Below are 20032 nucleotides of genomic sequence, written 5' to 3' on the forward strand. Positions count from 1 at the left end.
CTGTACTTTATCAGTTTATGATAGGGAAGACAGGTCTCTAGCCTGGATCCAAGCTCTGCTTAGTCTCGTCCCACTTTACCTTTCCATCCAGTGGCATTTTGTGTCCAGTTGGTTTCTTTACTAATTTTCTTCAGTAAATTTCATCTCTGTTGCTTATTTCCTATACCCCATTTGCAGATGTAACTTGGTAACATTTCATATGTTCATCATATTGATCACTGCTGCAGTAGCCTTAGCTGTATGGGTTTTATCAGTCGGACATCTTCCAAAGCTTCAGGGCACCTTCTGTGTACTCAAACTGTCAAGCAGCTCGAGCTGAGCTGACTAAAAGACATGTTTGGGAGTGAAGACCTTCAGAGGTTTACTGCCGCAGAAGTGTACACTCCTCTAAGGCTTTTAAGGATTGACCTTCGGCTGGTGTTTTCCTTTACTGGGTAGATAAGTGTCCTTGGACCTTCCATTTTCTTAAATTTATTGATATTTTGTTACTTTCCTCTTCAGAAAATTATTTTAAAGCTAGGAGTGTTGTTTTAATGGACAGTCTTGAAACTGTAAAGTTCTTTTAAATGGAGCATTTCTTTCTGTCAGTTTAAAAGTAGTGTTAACTAAAAACATTTTTTCTGTGAAGAAATTGTTTGCTTTTCCTTGGTGGGGCTGGCTTAGTGTTTAAAAGTGTTTTTTTACTGTGTTGTTTCTGTTAAAAAAAATCTAAACTTTTGTGGACTTGTAGTTTTGCCAGCATTTGCTGACCCCTGGGAAGTAGGCACCATGTTCGGCTTGACCATGGAATAGACTACTGGTCCCATGGTTGATCCTTCTTCCAGATACAGAAAAAGTTAAGTAACAGCCTTCGCTACCACAGCAGGATAGCAGTTTGACTTAGCCATAGGTGGGTAACTTTGCTGTAGCCATCTGTTGCATCTCAGACCACGCCTCTTTTACCCTAGATCTCTATGGTGTAGCACCTGTAGCCACTGTGGTCCAGAGGTCATTGACGCCCTCTGTGGCCCTTTGATTCCCCTCAGTGGGCGAGGGAGAGCCAGTCTTGTCAGTCTTGGGAAAGGGAATAGAGAAGGTTTCCCTGTTCCAGAATGCTGTGCCCATTCTTTGGGAAGTAGCTGCTACCATTAGTTAACACACTTGGCCCCATTTTTCTGTCCAAAAGAAATGGAAAACCAAGCATCTATCTACTTCACAAACTTCTTTAGACAGGAGTAGTTTGCTGGGTCTGGCTTAGGGTTTAATTCATGCTATTAATCCTTCTTTTAAACTAGTTTCTAATAGAAGAAAGAGGTGTTCCTCTCTTCTTGAAGAGATTCAAGATTCTGAATCTGTGAACAGGAAGATGCAGAGAAGGATTCAGGGTTTTCTCCTCAGATTTCTGATTCAGATAAACAGTAAAGCTCAGTTTCTGATTCTTCCTGTTGGGCGGGGGGGGGGGGGGGCTTTTTCTGTGAGACTATTGCTAGAATGTGCAGTTGTTTTCAGTGGGAGAAAAGTCTCTCAGTCTTGAGAAAATACTATGAGTTGTTGCAGAAGGATTTTCCAGAACCCACACGCATTCCTTGTGTTCTGTCACTTTTATAGGGTGTGTTTATGTGCAGTTTTCCTTTTAGTCAGTAATTTGCCCCTAAAAAGCTAAGTAGGATGTATAAAATTCCTCAGTCTTTTAAATTTTATATACTGCTTGCAAACCTGACCCATCAGCAGCTACAGGCTTCGTTGATTCCATTGCTGTTAAGCACGTAGTTATTTCCAAACCTACTATTTCTGATAAGTATGGGAAAAAGGTTGGTTTTCAAAGTTTTGAACTGTCAAGTTCATGTGCTAGTTTGTTCTGACAAATTGTGAAAGTATGAAGAATGTTTTATCTGCACTTTCTTCTTTTAAAGAAAAATTTGCTTTAAATAACTTGGCACAGGTCACTCACTACTCATTGTTTGCAGTGAATGTATGACTCTGATGCTGTTTCCAGGGCTTTGGCTACTGGTACTGTTTTAAGGAGTTTGGCATGACTGCATTCTCAGAACCTTCCAGATTTAAAAGAAATGGGATTTTAAATTCTCCCTTGAATTAGAGCTTTAGTGTTTGACCCCTCTACTCGCAGAACTTATCAAAAAGTGCAACGAAAGGAGCATACTTATACAGGGAATCTCTAAGATTTTTAGCTTTCCTTTTCCTAATTGTCTAAGGGATTTTTTTCCTCTTTCCCATTTCTGGCAGAAAACAGAATAAACAGTCTCAACAGAATTCAGGTAAACAGACTTTTAAAAAGGAATGGCTAGGAAGTTCCAAAAAGAAGTCTCTAACTCCTTAAAACCAAGGACAGTACAATACATCTTACTGCTATGACTCACTCCAACCCTGGCCCCGTTTTTCATCTAGAAAGTCTTAATCTCCATTTGTCTCTTTGGCAGCAGATTGTTTTAGGCAAATGGGTTCTGAAAATCATTCCTTATTTCTCATCCTTCAGATCAGACTCTTGTTTACCACTGTTCTTTATCACATGCTGTCCCAAGGACTAATAGAACCAGTTCCTCCTTCCTAAGTGGGGAAGAGGTTTTATTGCAAAGATGTTCCTAGTGCCAAAGAAGGAAAGTGCTTGGAGACTAGTTCTGATCTGTCTTTCCTAAACCTGTGTGTAATAGTGCCCTAATTCAAAATAATGTCACTTCACAGCCTGTTACTTCCTCTTCCAAGTTTCCTGGTAGCAGTAGATTTATGTAAGATGCTTATCACATCTGTATTTAGCCTGATTTTAGATGTTTTAGAGATTTTGTTTGTCTGGATCACTTTTATCATTTCTCTGCCATACCCTTTGGACAATCCATTACACCAAGAGTGTCTAGCTCCAGTTATAGCTCATTGTAGGCTAAAGAGTATCCACATATTTCATATGTAGATGACTTGCTTATCTTTGCAGTCTTTTTCAGTGTGTCAGGAATCTCTCTGTCTTAGGTGAGAGATCTCTTACACAAGCTACCATTCCAGGGGAACAGTCAAACATCTTCCTTGACTCTCACTTACGATTGTATTCCTGGGATGTCAACTAAACACCTGAGGTAAGTTTTTCTTCCACAGGGAAAAAAAAATAGATCCTTCTTTGGATTTGCTTCCAAGATATTCCACTCAGGCTTTGGTCACTGCGAGAGAATATCTCAGGATTTTGGGTCTCATTGCATTTATGATTCATGAGAAAGTTAGTGGTATTTGAAATCTCTTCTAGTCCTAACATCAACACCCTTTATCTTTTCAAATTCCAGTGCGGGGGGTTTGTCAGAATAGAAATCTTTTGGTGGACATAACTGATAATTCCAGTACTCCTCCTTGCTACAAAGCAGTCAGTCACCACAGATGCTTCAGTCTTTGCTTTGGAAGCAGTTTTGTTAGGGATAAAAAATGCAATGGTAAAAGGGATACCAGGGACAGATGCAAGCACATAAATATCTAAGATTATTGCCCTGATCAATGCACTCGACTCTTTGAACCATCTTTGGTCCCTGGGACCTATTCACATGGTTTCAGATGATACCGCAGTCATGTGGTACCTCAACAGTCAAGAAAGAACCAGGTCATACCACCTTTGCAGACTAGCTATGTTAGCTTGGGATATAGCTTTACAGCACACTGTCTACAAGCATCTTACATTCCATCACAGCAAAATTGTATGGCACTCAAGCTGATCATGACCATGGCAGATCCTTAGAAATGGAAACTAGAACAGAGGGTCTTTCAACATTTGATCCATCTTTGGGCAGTTCCTCAAGTAGATCTTTTTGCTTCCTCTTTGAACAGTCAACTGACAAGATTCTGTTCCAGGATTCTATGCAGAAATGCCTGGAAAAGACCAATGCATTTTCTTCCTGGACACAGAATGCTACTTGTATGCCTTTCCACCAATATCCAGGGCAGTTATGAAGATTCAGAAAGAATCCCCCAAATTTATTGGGTAGTGACTCCATTTTGGCTTGTGCAGCTATGATTCTTGATTCTTTTGGAATGGGCCAGACACATTTTTCGCAGACTTCCTCACAGACTGGATGTACTCACAAGAACAGGCATGTTTGATACACTCCAACTTCAATTTTCATTTGACTGTGGGATAAGGTCTTGGGCACCTGTTTACTGAGGATTTGTAGCAGGAACTAATGGAGGCAAGAAACCCTGCTACTAGAAAGCCATATATTAGCAAATGGAAAAGGTTTTCTAGTTGGAACCAACAACATAACCAGCACCCATTCAGAGCAAGTTTTCTATTTTTACAATATTTGTGAGAGTTACTATCCAATGTCCTTTTCTTTTCCTCTGCCAAGGTCATATATTGGCCATTTCAGCATGTTTGCCCATAGATCCTCCTCTTTCAAGGCAGTCTTATGTCAGGATGTTCATGAAAGGGGATTTGCATAAATGACATTCAAGTAAAATGGTGACCCTTCTTTGGGATCTTAGCTTCTCTAACACAAAATTAAATTAACACGTGCTCTTACTGAAACAGATAATCTTGCTGTCTTGGGATAATTGACATGAAAAACAGTTTTACTGATTGCTCAGACCCTCTGTAAGAAGGGTATTTGATTTGCAAGCTGTTCTAATGAGTCAACTCTACCTCATTTTCCATAGGGACAGGGTTTCCTTGAGAACTCATCTGCTTTTTATGCCTAAAGTGCTATCCAAGTTTACTTTAATCCAAACTGTCCATCTCCCCATTTTTTTTTTGTTTTTTACTGAATCTAAAAATGACAGAGAAAAGGGTACTCCATACCTTGGATGTCCCCAGTCAACTTTTATACTGTCTTGTCAGAGCTGTCTCTCTCAGTGCTTCAGATCATTTTTTTTATTTCTTGTGAAGGTAAGAAGGGACAACCTGTGTCAAAACAGACTTTTTCAAAATGATTGTCTAAGGATATTAACTTTTGTTGTACTCACCATAAATATTTTCCTAGCAGGATTGAAGACTCTCTCTACCAGGGTGTTGGCTTCGTCTATGGCTGTTTGGAAAGGGTTGGATTCTAGAAGTATTTTAGAAGCTGCTACTTGGTCCTCTGTACATACTTTTACAAAGCACTGTAATCTTCGTTCTTTTTCTCGGTCCAAATCAAGCCTTGATAGCACCTATTTTTTTTGGGGGGGGGCTGAACTCTTCTCCTTCCAAATGTAGTTATCTATGGTAATCTACCTGTATAGTTAAGGTTACTGCAGCAGTGATCAATATGATGGACCATAGTACACTAGTGTATGTTGAACTTTCCATAATAGTAGATGTTTAAATGATCAGTGCTACAGTAGCCGTTACATCTCCCTTGTTTTTGGTGTATTTTTTATGCCAGCATGTGGACATTTATGGTTTGTTGTTCCTAGCATATTCCTTTCAAGGTTCACCCTCCCTCTTTCTGTTGGCAGGAAAGCTCTGAAGGGCTTCGTGCCCCAAACTTGTCTTTTACTCAGCTCAGTTTGAGCTGCTTGTTTGGGTGTGTGGAAGGTACCCGCTGGAAACTTTGGAGGCTGGCTGGCCATTATACCCTTGGCATGAGATAACCCATACAGCTAAGGCTACTGCAGTAGTGATCGTTCGAACATCTACTGTTATGGTAGGTTCAACTTACAGAACTGGACTTTCTTCATTCCCATGATGGCTTAACCCTCAGAATGCTTTGTTACTTTTATAATCTGTATGATTGTTATTTTCATTATGGACTTGCATTCGAAGTCCTAGTCTCTCTAAATAGATTCATAGATTGTTCCTAGGCTAACCTGCCGGGGGGGGGGGGCTTTCTAAGCCTAGCCATGTTTTTCCAAAAGAATAACGATGGCTTGTATCCGATTAGGACATTAAAGGCCAGGCATTTAAAAATTAACTCTCTCCATAAGTAATGTGGGTGCTAGGCGTGGTATAAATTTCCTATTCCTCATCCATTGGTCTAGGTTTTGCTTAAACTGGGTAACAGACCAACTCAGCTTCACATGGATCGTAAGCCTGTCCCATAGGAGGGGCAGTTTCTGGGACATGCACATGGCTCTCCACCATGTTCTATTTAAGTCAGACAAAATTTAAGCCCATAAACTTTGTATTTCTAGTATTCTTTGACTTATGAATATGTAGGAGATTCATAAGTGTCTGGGTTTTCAGATGCCTTGCAAGCCAGGCAGAGATCACCCCTCAGCAATCTATAGGAGACTGAGTGGAGGGAATGAAAGGGCTTTAAGTTGCTCTGCATAAGGCAGGTTTGTTATGCATTGTATTCTTTTTGTGTGGAACCTCTGAGGTTGCTCTAATTGCTGCATGTGTGGTCAGGTACATACCATAGGGAGCGTTGTGTTCTATGATAATGACCTCTTTGGACTTGGAGGGCATGTTCTTACTTATAAAAAGATTTCCTCACCACTGTGACCATGTGTTAGTTGAAGGTAAGGCTACTGTCCTTGTGCGTTTCCAGATCCCTGACCACTGGGTCGACTCTTAGGGGTGTATTATCAACATGGTAATTAGCCGGAATTGTTGACTTCCCAAAGGGTACAGTTATGCATTTCTTAACATTTGAGCTTTTTCTCTCAAAACCCTTCCCCATTTCATCATCATCCTTTTCCTCTTGGTTTTATAAACTTTTGCTTAAGTTATGTATATGAGCCTTAACTGGATCACTTTTAAGTTACCTCTTCAAATTAAACCACTTTGTTCTGTAGGAAGTATCAGTTTGTCGCACTTAATTCTTGCCCCTGTCTCCTGAATAAATTCCTTCAGCTCTGTTATTCAGAAGTGGTTGAATGAAATATGTTTAATTTAAGGGTACTAAAAAGATTTTCATTGCTTATATATTAGTGTTCACATCCATAATGAAGTGCTTCCAGTTTCTTGGTCTTAATACTTAGTCTTTTTCTTCCACATATCCGTAGATGCCATCTTATGTCCCCGTACATATGGGTATTGCTAAATGCGTGGGTGTATAGTTCACCTCTGTAACCTTTATTTTATTGTTATTGATTTACAGATCCAGAAAAAAATTAAAACTATCCCAGAATGTTCCAAAATATTGACATGTCCTTTTCTCAATTTGTAAAGAATAAAATAGTATCATCTGCAAATAAAGCTGCCTTTTCTTGAGAACCATACAAGTTATTTTCCTGAATTTCTGAATCCCTTAATGTTAAGTTGTCTATCTCACCTTCATTCTTGCTGGTTGGGTTCTGAGCCGATCCTCGGCTCCGACTCTGCCATCTTCAAAAGCTTGAGAGCTACTTACTGGCTCAAGGCCCCCCTATATCCCATGATGCCTGTTGCTAGATACCCAGATCTCGTTTGCCGCTTCTGCTGCGAGGTTGCGTTTACTGGCTCAGGTCATATTTTTTCACTTTATATATATATATATATATATATATATATATATATATATATATATATATATATATATATATAACTTTTTGTATGTTATTATAGTTAGAATACTTAGTGTTCATACATAGTTGTAGTATTTGTTGGTGTTTAATCCCCCTTGAAAACTCGTTTTCTTCTTAGAGAGTTTTCCCCTCCCTCCCCCACCCCCGTTTTCCTTTTTAAGGTAGCCGTTTTTACTTAGAGGCTTGTCCTTGTTTCCTTTTTTAAGGTAGAACATTTTTTTCATTAGAAATTGTGGTAGTTGGTAGGTCCGTTTACCCTTTCTTCTATTATAGAGTGTGTGTGTGCTGTTAGGGTGTGGTAACTTGTGTGGACTGTGTGTTTTTTTTTCTAGTTACCTACTTCCCTTTGTACTCTTTCTTTGTATTTGATACTTCCTTTACAGGAATGTCTAAAGACACGAAAGTGTCTGGATTCAAGAAGTGTGACTCCTGCTGTCAGAAAATGTCACTGACAGATGGTCACACTTCTTGTGTCTATTGCTTGGGCGCCCTACACTTGCAGGACTCTTGTTCGGTGTGCCATGCCTTTAGTCCAAGAGTCCTGCAGGAGCGTAGGAATAAGCTTATCCTTAGGGGTTTGCTTAAACCTGAAGGATCACCGGCCAAGTCTCAGTGAAACCTTCCAAGCCATCGAAGCCGCCGGCTTTCAGTTCGGAGCTGTCGTCTGGTGTGGCGTCTGCATCAACTTCGGTTCCGGCTGGAACCGAAGTACCTATCTCCCAGTCGGCCTCGACTCTGCTGTCAGAACCGTCAGGGAGTCGAAAACGCTCTAGATCGCCATCCTTAGAGTCGATACACTAGGCTCTGGGGTCACCTTTGTTGCAGTCGAAGCGAAGTAATCGATCCCACTCTTCTCAGTCATCTAGGCTATCTGACCATGATTTGGAGAGAGTGGTGAGCAGACGATTTAAAATCACAGGCCCTGGCTAAAATGTTATCCAGCCCCCCTCATCAGGGTTCGGCTCCATCTGTCTCTGCAGTAGTTCCTCCTTCGACTCATTCCTTGAGCTCGGAGCCAGAGCTTGCTGGGGCTTGGGGCCGTGAGACCATCAGCACCGATACCTACCCTTTCGGTTCTGTCGTCGGCTCCGATCTCTTCCATGGTGCCGTCCTTGGAGGGATATGTGCGCCGGGACTCCCTCGTCTGCTCCGTGGGGGGGGGGCGAGTGGCATCAGACCCCTGTCCGACCCTGTTCTCCCTCTCGGAGCTTCGGTGCAGGTGAGTTCGGCTCCTACATTGGTTTTGGAGCCGTCTCTCTCGGTGCCGGGAGGGATTCCGGTCTCTTCGGAGCCTTCTCCGATATCGGGAAGAGGCGCCTTAGAGGTCATGAGGAGTGTGCTGGCATCTGAGTCAGCCTCACGGTCAGCCTCATCGGCTCCTCCCCCCATGGTGCCTGCTCCTGTCTCTGCCCCTCCTTCAGACCCCAAGCGTGGGGAACAAGCGCTCCAGGGCACCCCATTGGGTGTATCTTCCTCTTCCGAGGCCTCCCCTGTTCATTCAGAGGAGCCCCCTCGAAAGAGGAAATGTAAGAGGAAGCATGTTGACTCCCCTGAGTCTGTCACTTCAGATACTGACTTGGAGGATTCGGAAGGGTCCCCGAGATCCCCCTCTGAGGATGTCTCTTTCTCAGACATCCTTGAGATACTTAGGCAGAGGGGGAACTGGACTACCCTTAACCCTTCAGAGGATGAGTCAGTATTCCTGGACACGTTTGGTTCCCGACCCTCCACCTCCTGGGTTTCTCCGCCTTTTGATCCACTGATGTCTGTGGTGGCTCGGAAGGCGTTGTCAGCCCCAGACACAGTGGAACCAACCCCCCGAAGACCCACAAAATTTATTACTGCACCACAAGACAAACAATTTCTGACTAAGGGTGTTCCCGTTGATGCCATGGTGGTAGCAGCGGCCACAAAAAAGGAGTTGGCTGAAACTTCTTTGCCTGTCCATCCCCCTAATAAGGAATCTAGGATGATGGACAGATATGGGAAGGCAGATGTTTGCATCAGCGACCTTTTCCATGAGGTCGCTGAAATATTTGTGCCACTTCACCCGCCTTCAAAGGGATCTCCTTAAAGAGCTAGGAGATACCCTTCAAGATCCATCAGCTGCGGGGGTCCAGGCTAAGATTACCTCCCAGCTGGCGACTCTTAATTCGGTAGTAAACTCCTCCATGCGGCTTATCTCTTAGGCAGGCGATGGTGCGAGTAGGGCCGCAGGCACAGGCGTGGCCTTGAGGAGGCATGCCTGGATGCGGTTATGTAACTTTGCGGAACCCTTCAGGGCGTCTTTCACAAACACCCCCTTTGATGGTTCTGCTCTTTTTGGACCACAGGTGAAGGATACCCTTACCAGGTGTGAGCAGGAAGGCAAGACTCTCTCTGCTGTGGGAGTCTGTTTTTCCACTCCTTCAAGACCGTATCCCAAGGGTCAGAAGAGTGGGAAGATGTGGTTCCGGAAACCCCAGGGAGCCTTGCCTGACACACGTGGAGAGTTCCCCTCCAGGGGCAGAGGAGGGAACAACAATAGACGCCGCCCTCGGGGCAGAGGGGGTCCGCAAAATCAGGGCCAAAGAGAATCTTTCTCCGACAGCCCTTCCAGCATCGAGGTGCTGCCTGGCTGTCCACCTTCAGAGGCAGTCGGGGGAAGATTATCGCTGAACCCAAAAGCCTGGCAAAGTATAACACAAGACAGATGGGTACTGTCTATCATATCCGAAGGCTACAATATCCCCTTCCTTCGCACTCACGACATTCCCAACAAATCCCTTCCAGATGTTCCACCCAATCTAAGGGATCAAGCAGTTCAAGAAACTTCAAAACTGCTAAGAAAAAAGAGCCATCCAGCCAGTCCCAGCAGACCAGCAAGGATCCGGAATTTACTCAAGGTTCTTTTTGGTACCAAAAAAGACAGGGGACTGGAGACCCATTCTGGATCTCAGCAGACTAAACAGGTCTGTTCAAAGAACGAAGTTCCGGATGGTCACGCTACAGTCCATTTTACCCTTTCTGGGTCAGGACAATTGGATGTGCTCCATAGATCTTCAGGACGCGTACTACCATATCAAAATGGACAGACGCTCCAGAAGATTCCTCCGCTTCCGGCTGGGAGCCAGTCATTATCAGTTCAGAGCTTTGCCCTTTGGTCTCACCACAGCCCCCAGGGTGTTCACCAAATGTTTGGCAGTAGTTACCGCTCACCTGAGATGGCAAGAATTCCAGGTGTTTCCATATTTAGACGACTGGCTCCTTACTGCTACCACCTGACATCACCTGCTGCGAGTCAGAGACTACACCATTCAAACTTGCTCCAAATTAGGCATCACAATAAATTTCAAAGTCTGCATTGTCACCTTGTCAATCTAGTACCTTTATAGGCGCAAACTTAAATACAAAGGACATGTCAACGAGACTTCCATTAGACAGAGTGCTAGACATTCGCCGACATGTGCAGGTCTTATTAGGATGCAAAAAAATTCAGGCCAGATTCGTCCTAAAAACCTTGGGTCTCATGGCAGCGGCTATCATACTAGTTCCCCTTGCTCGTTTTCATATGAGGATTCTTCAGTGGATGCTGTTCACCCAATGGTCTTTCCAGCAACTTCCAATGTCTCACAAGATAATGATCACATAGACATGCAAAAACCAGCTTGCTTGGTGGATGGTTTCCCCATCAGTACCCCAGGGCAGACCATTTGCTCTTCCTCCTCCAGTGGCTACGGTGACCACAGATGCCTCCCTGATCGGTGGGGGTGAGGGCTGGGGGGCATTTTCAGGGCAGAACAGTCCAAGGCACCTGGCAGCCTCACGAGTACCATCTGCATATCAATGTCTTGGAGAGGAGGGTCGTGCTTTTGGCATTGCAAGCTCTTCCCAACTCTCTTCCCACCGGGACCATTGCAATTCAAACAGACAATATGTCGGTAGTGTGGTACATCAACAAGCAGGGCGGAACCAGGTCCTACCCCCTATGTCGAGAAGCACTCAGACTCTGGCAGTGGGCGATCTCTTCCCAACGGTTTCTGATAGCAGCGCACATCCCTGGGAAGTCCAACGTTATAGCAGACAGGCTGAGCAGAGCAATTCTCATGCCTCACGAGTGGTCTCTCAATCAAACAGTGGCAGACCAAATCTTCCGCAAATGGGGTCAGCCTTGCTGCGACCTTTTTGCCACCCCCTTCAACAGCAAGTGTAACAATTTCTTCCCTCTCCTCCCTCTTCCTGGACACTCCCCCAGAGACGTTCTAGTTCACGATTGGCCTCAGGGACGACTTTATGCATTCCCTCCATTCCCCCTGATTCCCAAATTGATACAGAAAGCTACCACCTTAGGATGCAAGATGATCCTCATTGCCCCTTACTGGCCTCGACAAATTTGGTTCCCGTTCCTGCATCATTACCTTCTGGAGCAACCCTGGACCCAGTTCCAGACCTCCTGATCCATCAGTCGGGTGGGCTGCACCAATCCCTTCAATCTCTCCAGCTCACTGCTTGGTTGCTCCACTTCCGACCTTAGCCAGGCTTCCGAACATCTCCCAATCGGTGCGTGAAATCATCTTATCGCACAAGTCTACCACTAGAAAGACTTATGCTTATACGTGGAAACGTTTCTCTTTCTGGGCAGAGGCTAGGAATATAGATCCCTTTTCAGCCCCTGTGCACCATATTTTGGATTTTTAGCAGAACTTTTTCGTGCTGGATCTTCTTCTGCCACGATTAGAGTTCAGTTAGCTGCAATTTCCAACTTTCATATAGGTCTATCAGATACTAGTATTATGTCCCATAAGCTTTGTAAAGCTTTTCTCAAAGGGACTACTTTACTCAGGCCCCCAGTGAGAGATCCCCCACCTCCGTGGGATCTAAATTTGATTTTAGCTTCCCTGATACTGCCCCCCTTTGAACCGGCAGCTTCTTGTTCCTTGAAGTTTCTTTCTTGGAAAACCCTTTTTCTGGTCGCAATTACTTCAGCCAGAAGAGTTTCTGAACTTCAGGCTCTGTGTTCGCCATCCTTATCTAGTTTTCCACAATGACAGTGTGTCTCTCAGGACTAATCCTTCCTTCCTTACCAAGGTTTCTTCTGACAATAATTTGAATCAGTCTGTTGATCTGCCTGTATTTTCTCCAAATTATTCCAACAAGGCGGAATACAAATTGCATCAGTTGGATGTTCATAGACAGTTACGCTTTTACTTGCATAGAACTAAGCAAATAAGAAAATCAGACCAGCTGTTCCTGTCCTATGCTGAGGGCAAACAAGGTCTACCTGTGTCGAAAGTAACCTTATCTAGGTGGTTGACCTCTATCATTACATTTGTATATCAGCTAAGGAATAAAGAGCTTCCTGCTAAACCGAAAGGTCACTCCACTAGAGCTCTAGCTACTTCAGTGGCTTTTCAGGCAAGATTGCCAATGGAAACTATTTGTGCGGCAGCCACATGTGCCAATCCTCATACCTTTATTTCACATTATAAGCTGGACGTGGCCTCCAGGAGCAGAGCTGATGTTGGTTCCACTGTTCTGAAGAGTCTGTTCCAATGAGCCACCCAGGATTGAGGTGCTAGGGACGCTGTCCCAACCAGCAAGAATGAAGGCGAGATAGACAACTTAACATTAAGAAGTTATGTATCTACCATAACGTTCCATGTTAGTTGTCTTCTTCTCGCCTTCTTTCTTGCGTCCCACCCTCTATCCCCCTATCCTAGTAGACCGAGAAGAGTTCCCTATGTTTTTCTCACTGGCTGAGTCTTCTCTGGCTATTCCTTCTGACTAGTAGTCTCTCCAGTAGGATTTATGCATTCTAGGACAGGATTCCTGTATTGTTATTATTATTATGTCTGCAGTTAGACTTACCAAATGAGATCTGGGTATCTAGTGCCAGGCATCATGGGATATAGGGGGGCCTTGAGCCAGTAAGTAGCTCTCGAGCTTTTGAAGATGGCCGAGTCGGAGCTGAGGATCGGCTCCGAACCTAACCAGCAAGAAAGAAGGCGAGAAGAAGACAACTAACATGGAACGTTATGGTAGGTACATAACTTCTTATTGTCTTTACCTGCAGCTCTAAATATGCAGTGGAAATAAAAAGTGTGCACACCCCTGTTAAAATGCCAGTTTTTTGTGATATAAAAAAATGAGACCACAATAAATAATTTCAAAACTTTTTCCCCCCTTTAATGTGACCTATAACCTGTAAAATTCAATTGCAAAACAAATCTGTTAGGAGGAAAAAACATAAAAAAAAAAACATGTACAGTAAGCTGGTTGTATAAGTGTGCACACCCTTAAACTAATACTTTGTTGAAGCACCTTTTGATTTAATTACAGCATTCAGTCTTCTTGGGTAGGAGTCTATCAGCATGGCACATCTTGACTTGGCAATATTTGCCCACTCTTCCTTGCAAAAGCGCTCCATATCTGTCATATTGCAAGGGCATCTCTTGTACACAGCTCCCTTCATGTCACCCCACAGGTTTTCTATTGGATTTAGGGCTGGGCTCTGGCTGGGCCATTCCAAAACTTTAGTTTTCTTCTGATGAAGCCATTCTTTTGTTGATTTGGTTGTATGCTTGGGGTTATTGTCATGTTGAATGGTGAAATTGCTCTTCATTTTCAGCTTTCTAGCAGATGCCTGAAGGGTTTGGGCCAAAAGTGACAGGTATTTGGAACTGTTCATAATTCCCTCCACCTTGACTAAAGCCCCAATTCCAGCTGAAGAAAGCAACCCCAAAGCATGATACTGCCATCACCATGCTTCACCATGGGATGGTGTTATTTTGGTGATGCAAAGTGTTGTTTTTGCGCCAAACGTACCTTTTGGAATTGTGGCCAAAAAGTTCAGCCTTGGTCTCATCAGACTATTATAACACATTTTTCCACATGCTTTTGGGAGACTTGATGTATTGTTTTGCAAATTTTAGCCGGGTTTGGATGTTTTTCTGTGTAAGGAAAGGCTTCCGTCTTGCAACCCTACCCCCATAGTCCAGACGTATGGAGAAAACGGGAGATTGTTCTTCCATGTAATACACAACTAGTACATGCCAGAAATTCCTGTAGCTCCTTCAGAGATTCTGTAGGTTTCTTGGCAAGTCTCCCTGACCAGTTTTCGTCTTGTCTTTTCATCAATTTTGGAGGGTTATCCAGTTCTTTACAATGTCACTGTTGTCCCATATTTTCTCCATTTTTTGATGACTGTCTTCACTGTGTTCCATGGTATATCCAATACTGTGGAAATTTTTTTGTACCCTTCTCCTGACTGATACCTTTCAACAGTGAGATCCCTTTGATGCTTTGTAAGCTCTTTGCAAACCAAAGCTTTTGCTGTAGCAGGCAACTGAGTAAATGTCAGGAAAACCCTACTAGAACAGCTGAACTTTATTTGGGGTTAATCAGAGTCTCTTTAAATTATGGCAGGTGTGTACTCAAGAAGACTGAGTGCTGTAATTAAATCAAAAGGTGCTTCAACAAAGTATTAGTTTAAGGGTGTACGCACTTATGCAACCAGCTTATTGTATGTCTTTTATTATTTTATATTTTCCCCCTAGCAGATTTGTTTTTCAGTTGAATTGTACATGTTATAGGTCACATTAAAGGTGTGAAACGTTTTGAAATGATTTAGTGGTCTCTTTTTTTATATCACAAAAACCTGGCATTTTAACAAGAGTGTGTACACGTTTTATATTTACTGTAAAGGAATTAACAGTAAGAAAAGAGGACTTATCTGCCTGGTTGCTCTGGTCAAATGCAGCTTATCATAGAAAAATTCTTCCTCTTTAATTCTTGCCTCTGACCCTTCATATATCCACTCTATTTAACCTCATCATGGAATGCAAATGATGCCTTTGCCTGACTTGTAAAATCCCATCTGGCTTTATCAGTTGTTTTCTCTGCATCACGACTCGCCAACAATAGTGGTGTTTTCTTACACATTGCTTCCCTCTTGATCATATTTTTTTATTTTCTTGTAATTATCAAATGTTTGCCTCCCCTCCACAAAACCACACTGTTCCGGATCTATCGACTTTGAGAATCTTTGCCATTTTTTTAGCTAAGGATGACATAAACTCTCTATAATTGTGGTTTAAAATTAAAATGGGCTATGTGTGAAATTAGACCTAAGGGGTCTTTACCCTCTGGGTAGTACAGACAACCAGCTTTTTTCCAAGAAAGTGGTAGAAATATAAACAAACAAAACCTCCTAGTTCTTTATCACTTTGTTCCCCTCTTGACTTCCAGATTTACACAGGCAATACTGTCTGTTCTTGGAGGCTTCATTATTTGAGTATACATCCTGTTTTTTCTCATCTCTTCCTATCTTAATTTTGTGAACCTCATTTCCTTTAACCGATTAAATGTTTTGCAAGTATTTCCTTTTGTTCCTTTCCTTGGGTCCCTATTCCTCTGCTTTGAAAAGTTTATGAAAATTTATGTAAAGTACCTCCATAAGACCTCTGGCTGTTTTTTTTTTATTATTTTTGTGGCATAGGCTCCCTAAGGTTTGACTGCCACTCTTCCAACTTCCTAATGCTTAAATAATTGTACCAGTAGTTTTTTTGCATTCCAGGGTTATCAAAAATAGTTTCTTAAAAACAGCCTTTTCAATCTCCTACATGTTAGCCAAATAATCCCTTTTTCCCATTAACACTCTGTAATTACTCCTCTCCTTGTTCTTTGAGATTCCCCTTCTACACTACTTTAACTTTTTTTTCAGACAGCTTCAAATAATTCCTGTTGCTTCTTTCGTCATATCTCCTCCTTTCTTGTTTGTGTTTTTAAACTCACTCTCATTTTATCCCACTCGCTAGTCTTCTCTTCTGAAGTAACTTCTGTTTTCCTTAACTTTTGAATCATATAAAGTCTGTATTTCTTAAATAGAAATTGTGTTGCATTTTCACAACCCCCACACACACACACATATATTTATCTTAATTTCTTCTGGTGCATGATTTGATATTAATATTGTTGGGTGGGTCTTAAAGATTTCAGTTAAATAACTTAATCCTCTTGTGAAGTATAATTTTAAATTTAGGGTTAAATTCAGGCAACAATAGTCTCTTGAAATTGCTAAACTGCAGCATTTGCAAAACAAGAAATGGAAATGTGTAGCTTTCTTTTTTGTTTAGAATGAGAATGTAATTAATTCAGAAACGTTAATACATAATGTTGTGGTGATTTTTAGCTTTTAAAATTCATAATGTTGTGTTGTCCAGTGTCGCCTTCATTCTATGCTGGTTGGGTTCAGAACAGAGCATCGGTTCTGACTCTGCCTAATTAAAAAGCTCGAGAGCTTCCACTGGCTCGAGGCTATGCCCTATTCCATGATGATCCCGGAAGATTACCCAGATCTCGTTTGCCGCTCAAGCAGATCAGGTGACTTCTGGCTGGCTCTTGGCTAAGTTTTCATCTTTTTGTATTTTTAGCGGTTAATGTTAAACTTTTTCATAGTTAAACTTTGTTTAGCATTAACTAGTGCTTAGGGACTTTGGTCTGTGTTTTCTCTATCCCTTTGTGCTGCTGGCAGTCTACCTTTTCTCGTCAGGCCTTCTTTTTGTATTGTTGTAATTCCCTATCCCCCGCCACAAGCTCATTTCATTTTAGAGAGCTTTTCCTCCATTAAGGAGCTTGTTTAAGTTAGAGGGCTCCTAGTGACCCGTTTAACTTAGAGGGCTTCTTCCCTACATTCCCTTTGTGTTCCCTTTCTTGTCGCGAGGAGGATCCATTTGTTTGTCAGTTTTCCCTCCTCCCTGTTGACTGTGCGTTGTTTCAGTTAAATTTTTTTTCCCCATATTCTGGTTAGTACGGTGTGTTTATTCTTTGTTGGATTGCCTAGTGTTGGAAATTGCTTGTTCCAGTTTTACCATGTGAGGTAACAAAGTTCAAAAGTTTTTTTTGGATTCGTTCTGTTCTTTTTCTTGTGGCTACAGACATGTCTAAGGATCAGGAAGAACCCAAACAATGTGGGTTCAAAAAATGTGCAAAGGCAGCCAAAAAATGTCTCTTATGGATGGGCACACCAGTTGTGTTTATTGCTTGGGTGCCCTCCATTTGCAAGAATCTTGTGCCTTGCCATGCTTTTAGCAGTAGAGTACTTCTTACATGCAAGAACAAACTGATTATGAGAGGATTGCCGAAGGTTCCCTTTTCAGAGGCTTTGGAAGTGTCTCAGAGCTCAAAACCTTTTTCAGTATCCCCTTCTTATTCCTCGAAATCGGAGAAGTTGGGAAAAAGAACTCTAGCCTCAGATCCGGCTTTGGAACCCTCTCAAAAAATTGCAGCAAAGTCAGCAATCTCGGAACCAAGGGCTCTTGGCTCTGAAAAGACTACCTCTTTGGCCCCATCTGTAGTTATGGAACCAGTAGAGTTTCAGGTCAGGAGTCGGTCCCCAGTTTTGGAACCGATTACTCCAATTTTGAGATCTCCACTCCGAGAAAGAGCAGCATCACCTTTGCTGTCGTCCTGTTCCTCCAGGAGCTTGTCTGATGATGACGTGGAGTGAGTGGTGAGGAGACTACTTTGTACACCGGCACTGGCAAAAATCCTGTTGACTCCAACGTATAAGGAACCGGAACCAACTAAGGCACCATCCCCTTCTTCGATTCCTCCTCTGACCCGGACTGTAGCTTCGGAGCCAGAGGGCTCTGGCCCGATAGTAGTAGAAATGTTGGAACCAAGACCTCCAACAAGATAGTCTGTTTTGACATCTGCTCTGACTACCTCAATTCCGTCGGGATCAAGGGAGACTAGGAGCCGGCGTTCTCATGTCTGGTCTGGGGAGGGGAGTCTGATCGGACAGCTCTCTTAGCCAGTTCTACCACTCGGTGCTTCGGCAAGGGTGGGCTTTGCTCCTACATCGACTTCAGAGCCAACCACTCTGCTTCAGGGACGGTCTTTCGGCTTTTCAGTGCCGGGGACCTCCTCAGAGTGGGGCGAGGGGGCTTTTGAGCTGATGAAAGAGAGTGCTGTCACCTCCAATGGCTCCACTCTCGGATTCGAGTACTCTTCCCCCAAAAGCGACCCTGTCGGTCTTAGCACCATCACCCTCCCCCCTCAAGCGCAGAGACCCTGAGCCCCAGGAAGCCCCTGTGGGCGAGAATGTCTTCAGAAACTTTCCCAGAGTACCCCTCTGAGGAAGTCCCTCTGAAGAGATTGTTTAAGAGGAAACACATAGACTCCCCGGATGAGCCTATCCCCTCAGACACTGACCTGGATGATTTGGAAGGGTCCCCATGGTCCCCCTTGGAAGTTGTCTCCTTTGCAGACATCCTGGAGATTCTGAAACAGAAGGGGTGGCTGGAAGCCCACCTATCCTTCTGAGGATGAGTCATTGTACCTGGAAGCCTTTGGGTCTTGCCCTACCACCTCTTGGGTATCTCCACCATTTCACCAATTAATGAATATGATTGCTAGTCAGGTGTGGGGCTCTACAGATACAATGGAGCCTGTTCTGAGGATGCCTAACAAATTCATAACAGCACCCTCGTAGAGAGAATTTTTAGCCAAAGATGTCCCAGTGGATGTTATGGTGGTGGCGGCAACCACCAAGAAGGAATTGTCATAAACCTCCTCGTCTGTTCATCCACTGAACAAAGAGTCTTGGACGATGGTCAGGTATGGAAAATGTACCTTTTGTTCAGCGGCATTTACGCTTCGATCACTGAATTACTTGAACCATTTTACGAGACTTTAAAGGGATCTCCTGAAGGAGCTAGGAGATACCTTTCAGGGTGTTGTAGCTGCTGGGGTTCGGATAAAGTTTCCTCTCAGCTCTCCACCCTAAACTCGGTGGTTAAATCCTCAATGCAGCTGATTTCATATGCAGCCGATGGAGCGAGTAGTACAGCAGCTGCAGGAATTTCCTTGAGACATTCGTGGATGCATCTGTGTAACTTTGCTGAACCCTTGGTCTTCCTTCACTAATGCCCCTTTTGATGGCTTGTCATTGTTGGGGCCCAAAGTTAGAGACCTTGACCAGGTGTGAACAGGAGGGAAAAACTCTGTCTGCCATAGGAGTCCATTTTTCCGCCTCCACTAGACCTTATCCCAAAGGTCAGAGAGGAAGAAAAATGTGGTTCCGCAAATCCCAAAGAATATTTCCCAATGCACGTGGTAACTCTTCTTTCAGAGGCAGGGGGGGGGGAGTAACAACAGAAGACACTGACCTCGCGGCAGAGGGGGTCCCCAGAACCAGGGTGACAGGGATTCTTTCCCTGGATGCCCTTTCAGCACTCCTAAGTGGAGGCCTGTCTGTCTCTGGAGGCAGTCGGGGGGATGCTTAACATTGTACCCAAATACCTGGCTAGACATCACACAAGACAAATGGGTACAAATGATCATATCCAGAGGTTATTACATACCATTTTCCACTTCTCCCTTGGAGAAACGATCCGTCCCAGATATTCCACCCAGTCAAAGGGACCAAGCAACATTAGAGATACAGAAGGTGCTAGAAAGAGTCATTCAAAATGTCCCCGCAGACCAAGTAGGATCCGGAACTTACTCAAGGTTCTTTTTAGTTCCAAAAAAAGACAGGGGACTGGAGACCTGTTTTAGATCTCGGTAGATTAAGCAAGTACATCAAGAAATCAAATTTCCGGATGGCGACACTGCAGTCAAGCCTCCCCTTTCTCGGGAAAGACAATTGAATGTGCTC

At 43.4% G+C, this 20032-nt stretch overlaps 1 protein-coding gene across 2 annotated transcripts in view; it reads left to right on the plus strand.

The window, feature by feature from the left end:
• Positions 1-20032, plus strand: part of PDS5B (PDS5 cohesin associated factor B) — a 3703643-nt gene that overhangs the window by 1399558 nt on the left and 2284053 nt on the right. The gene's annotated exons all lie outside the window — the stretch shown is intronic.

Source organism: Protopterus annectens, chromosome 5.part1 (assembly GCF_019279795.1).
Source record: "Protopterus annectens isolate FY-2018-M chromosome 5.part1, PAN1.0, whole genome shotgun sequence".
Classification (NCBI taxonomy): domain Eukaryota; kingdom Metazoa; phylum Chordata; order Ceratodontiformes; family Protopteridae; genus Protopterus; species Protopterus annectens.